Below are 5,596 nucleotides of genomic sequence, written 5' to 3'. Positions count from 1 at the left end.
TTGTTACTCGAGTCTGACTCGAGTTCAAGTCATGTGACTTGTTTCCACACCTCTGGTAAAAACTGTCTGAACCTGGAGGTTCGAGGTCTTCACCACCCGCTGAAGGGCCTTGCGGTCGAGAGCGGAGCAGTTTCCATAACAGGGCGTGATGCAGCCGGTCAGGATGCTCTCGATTGTGCAGCGGTAAAAGTTGATTAGGGTTCGGGGGGACATGCCAAATTTCTTCAGCCGCCGATGGCGCTATTGCTCAATATTGACCAAAGTGGTGGTGTTACGGGTCCATATCAAGTTCTCGGTGATGTGGACGCCGAGGAACTTGAAGCTCTTGACTTTCTCCACTGCGGTCCCGTCAATGTGGATCGGGGCATGTTCTCCAACCTGAAGTTGATAATCACCTCCTTCATTTTGCTGACATTGAGTGAGAGGTTGTTGTCCTGGCACCACACAGTGCCAGGTCTCTGAACTCCTCCCTGTAGGCTGTCTCATCGTTGTTGGTTATCAGGCCTACAACCGTGATGTCATCAGCAAACTTGATGATGGAGTGGGTGTCGTGCTTCGCCACGCAGTTGTGGGTGAACAGGGAGTACAGCAGTGGGCTGATTACACATCCCTGAGGGGCCCCCGTGTTGAGAGTCATTGTGGAGGTGTTTTTACTAACCCTCAGCCTGTGGTCTGCCTCTCAGGAAGTCCAGGATCCAGTTGCAGAGGGTGATGTCCAGACCCAGGGCATTGAGCTTGGTGATGAGCTTTGAGGGAGCAATGGTTTTGAATACTGAACAATTAGTAAATTAACAGCATTCTCACATACGTGTTCCTCTAGAGTTGCTTGGATTGTGATGGAGATGGTATCTTGAGTGAATCTGTTTGAGCGGTAAGCGAATTGGAGTGGGTCCAGTGTATCTGGCATGCTGGCATTGATGTGGGCCATGACCAGCATCTCAAAGCCCTTCATGATGATAGGGGTAAGTACAAAGAGTTGATAGTCATTTAGAAATGTTAACTTGGTTTTCTTGGGCACCGGAATAATAGTGGCCATCTTGAAGCATGTGGGGATTACAGCCTGGGACAATGACAGGTTGAAGATGACGGAGAACAGGACGCGGCCGGGGATGAGGACGTGGATGCCGTCTGGGCCAGAGGCCTTGTTTCTCTCCCTTGAGAGCCTCAGACAACAAAAGCACCTGGTTGTCTAGGGCAACGAGAGCCTTTCAGGATGGCTCTGTGTTGTTAGCATTGAAGAGAGCTTAAAATGCATTAAGCTTCTCTGGGAGAGAGGCCTCGTAGGACATCACAGCCGGATTTGCCTTTGTAGTCCATAATAGCCTTTGATCCCTGCCACAAGTGTCACATGTCCTGGTGGTCAAACTGTGATTCTAGTATGATTCTAGTCTATATTGTATTTTTGCATCCCTAATGGATTTTTGGAGCTCGTTCCTGCTTTCCTTGTATGTCACCATAGTCGCATGCTGCAGTACGGACGTTCAGCATTGCACAAATCTCTCCATTAATCCATGGTTTTTGGTTGGGGTATGTCCAGATTGTTATTGTGGGTACAACATCATCAACACATTTCCTGATGAAACCTGTGACTGATGATGTGTGTTCCTCAAAGTTAATGGATGAGTCCTGGGTGGATGAGTCATATTCCAAACCATATCATCAAAGCAGTCCTGCAGCAGTCCTGCCTCCTCAGTCCAACGCCTCACTATTTTCTTGAGTAGCTGTTTGTAAGCCGGAAGTAGGAAAAGAGAGACTTGATCTAATTGGCCAAAGTGGGGGCGAGGTGTGGTTTGTTACAAGTCGGGGATGTTTGTGTACTCATGGTCCAGCACATTGTTTCCTCCTGTGGGGCAGGAGACATGCTGATGATACTTAGGGAGGACTTATTTTTGGTTTGCCTGGTAGAAATTTCCTGCGATAATAAAGACTGCTTCTGGGTGCAAGGATTCTTGCTGGCTAATGGTCTTGTACAGTTTGCTGAGTGCCGCTGTGGTGTTTAGTATCAGAAACTCCAGATCGAGTGAACAGGAACTCGAGATGATTTCAACTTTGGCGCACTAGAAATTGTTGAAGAGAAAGCATACACCTCTCCACCTAATCTTACCAGAGGCCACTGTTCGATCCATATGGAAAACGAAGAACACATCTGGTTGTCAGTGTATTGTCCGTCAGCCATGTTTCTGTGAAGACAAAAACACAGCATTCCCTGATGTCCTGCTGTGATTCAAGCCGTGCTCTGAATTTGCCTATTTTATTATCCAGTGATTAGACATTAGCCAACAGAATACTAGGAAGAGGAGTCCGCCATAATCTTATTCACTGGCATTGCCTTCTGTCTTCTCGGTCGGATGATCCAGCAACAACAGGACTGTGTGGGGTGAAAGGAGTTAATTTATTCCAGATCTGGGAGGCTGAAAGATATGTTTGTAGCTTCCAATCTAATGTCCAAAAGTGTTTGGCGGTTGGAGGAAATTGTTGCACTACCGTGAGCCCTAAGATGGCGCCGCCATCTTACAAGTAGTACATCGATGACGCTAGCAAAGTGAAGTCATCGAAAGCTACCGAAAGAAGATAATTATCTTTGACCATTTGTCTCGATAAGCAGGCACACCCTGAAATGTGATTTGCTTATTTTTTGAAGTATTGGCTTTAGCAGTCATTTTGCTGTCTTATTGAAGCACCGAGATGCCACAAGTGTGGTCCTTGGAGAAAGGCTGTGCGTCAGCATGACATGACATGATAAGTGACTGGAAAATACATGGCCTAACTCAGCCGCTGGGAGTCAACTGTCAAAGAACAAATACGGGAGTATGAAAATGAACAGGACCACTTTACAGGCCAAACGTTCTACCATCAAACAGAAACCTGCCAAAAACAAAATGATATCATGATAAATCCTCCCTCTATACATTTTTGCTCGAACTACTTATAGGTTAAAATAAAAAAGGCACAAAGGCCTTCAATGATTGGTGTTTTATGTTAGCTAGACACACCAACAATTATAACGTTGCTTTTCCTTTATGAGAAATGCATGTGACATGGGCCTGCTCACATAAATGTACAATTGATTGATACTTTCAACAAGTTACTCCGCGGCTGGCAATGAACAATTTAGTCCCCAATCGATGGCCGGCACAGTGAGGTCATGTCCCCAAGAATCTTGATTTGTTCAAATCAACAAATAGTTGAACTACTACTCATCATTAGATCACTGCTTACCTAATCATCAGTAGCACTGTAAGCTAGCTTGTCTTTTCTGAAAATGGGTCAAGAAATCTTCAGACCAAAAATGATGTGCATTCGAAATAGCACTTTATTCCAATTTTTTATGCACACCCATTACCGGCCATGGCAGGGATTGTAATGAAATATATACAGTGCCTTGCGAAAGTATTCGGCCCCCTTGAACTTTGCGACCTTTTGCCACATTTCAGGCTTCAAACATAAAGATATAAAACTGTATTTTTTTGTGAAGAATCAACAACAAGTGGGACACAATCATGAAGTGGAACGACATTTATTGGATATTTCAAACTTTTTTAACAAATCAAAAACTGAAAAATTGGGCGTGCAAAATTATTCAGCCCCTTTACTTTCAGTGCAGCAAACTCTCTCCAGAAGTTCAGTGAGGATCTCTGAATGATCCAATGTTGACCTAAATGACTAATGATGATAAATACAATCCACCTGTGTGTAATCAAGTCTCCGTATAAATGCACCTGCACTGTGATAGTCTCAGAGGTCCGTTAAAAGCGCAGAGAGCATCATGAAGAACAAGGAACACACCAGGCAGGTCCGAGATACTGTTGTGAAGAAGTTTAAAGCCGGATTTGGATACAAAAAGATTTCCCAAGCTTTAAACATCCCAAGGAGCACTGTGCAAGCGATAATATTGAAATGGAAGGAGTATCAGACCACTGCAAATCAGCTCATACAAGGAGAAGACTGATCAGAGATGCAGCCAAGAGGCCCATGATCACTCTGGATGAACTGCAGAGATCTACAGCTGAGGTGGGAGACTGTCCATAGGACAACAATCAGTCGTATATTGCACAAATCTGGCCTTTATGGAAGAGTGGCAAGAAGAAAGCCATTTCTTAAAGATATCCATAAAAAGTGTTGTTTAAAGTTTGCCACAAGCCACCTGGGAGACACACCAAACATGTGGAAGAAGGTGCTCTGGTCAGATGAAACCAAAATTGAACTTTTTGGCAACAATGCAAAATGTTATGTTTGGTGTAAAAGCAACACAGCTCATCACCCTGAACACACCATCCCCACTGTCAAACATGGTGGTGGCAGCATCATGGTTTGGGCCTGCTTTTCTTCAGCAGGGACAGGGAAGATGGTTAAAATTGATGGGAAGATGGATGGAGCCAAATACAGGACCATTCTGGAAGAAAACCTGATGGAGTCTGCAAAAGACCTGAGACTGGGACGGAGATTTGTCTTCCAACAAGACAATGATCCAAAACATAAAGCAAAATCTACAATGGAATGGTTCAAAAATAAACATATCCAGGTCTTAGAATGGCCAAGTCAAAGTCCAGACCTGAATCCAATCGAGAATCTGTGGAAAGAACTGAAAACTGCTGTTCACAAATGCTCTCCATCCAACCTCACTGAGCTCGAGCTGTTTTGCAAGGAGGAATGGGAAAAAATTTCAGTCACTCGATGTGCAAAACTGATAGAGACATACCCCAAGCGACTTACAGCTGTAATCGCAGCAAAAGGTGGCGCTACAAAGTATTAACTTAAGGGGGCTGAATAATTTTGCACGCCCAATTTTTCAGTTTTTGATTTGTTAAAAAAGTTTGAAATATCCAATAAATGTCGTTCCACTTCATGATTGTGTCCCACTTGTTGTTGATTCTTCACAAAAAAATACAGTTTTATATCTTTATGTTTGAAGCCTGAAATGTGGCAAAAGGTCGCAAAGTTCAAGGGGGCCGAATACTTTCGCAAGGCACTGTATATAGAAAAGCAATAAAATACAACAATTGTTAAAGAAATAAACTACGACTACACTATACCATTCTAGATAGGGAATGCAGGAAAATAATTTGTATTAGACTTTCCATTTATAGTATTTTATAAATGGATAAGACAGCATTAGAAGAAAGGATAATTAGCTACATAATACATCTTCAAATATAAGGAACTGGAACACAAAAGTACTCAATCAACATGGTACAGATAAAAACACATCCATCTACACAGATCCTCAAGGTAGATGGATGATTTTAAATATGTTATTGGACCATAATTAGATACGGCTCATAAACCTATACGGTCCAAATAATGATGATCCATACTTCTTTGAAAATATAAACACTTATTTATCAACCCTATAAGCAATACAAGACTCTATTACTATCACTGTTGCAGACTCTGGGCCTTTCAGAACAGGTGTATATATACTGAGATCATGTGACAGATCATGTGACACTTAAATAAAGTCCACCTATGTGCAATCTAACTAATTATGTAAATTCTGAAGGTAATCTTATTTAGGGGCTTCATAGCAAAGGGGGTGAACATATGCACGCACCACTTTTCCATTTTTAATTTTTGGGAATTTTTTTAAACAAGTAAT

The sequence above is a fragment of the Oncorhynchus kisutch genome, linkage group LG5, assembly GCF_002021735.2.
Source record: "Oncorhynchus kisutch isolate 150728-3 linkage group LG5, Okis_V2, whole genome shotgun sequence".
NCBI lineage: Eukaryota > Metazoa > Chordata > Actinopteri > Salmoniformes > Salmonidae > Oncorhynchus > Oncorhynchus kisutch.
Note: the sequence above shows the minus strand (reverse complement) of the source record.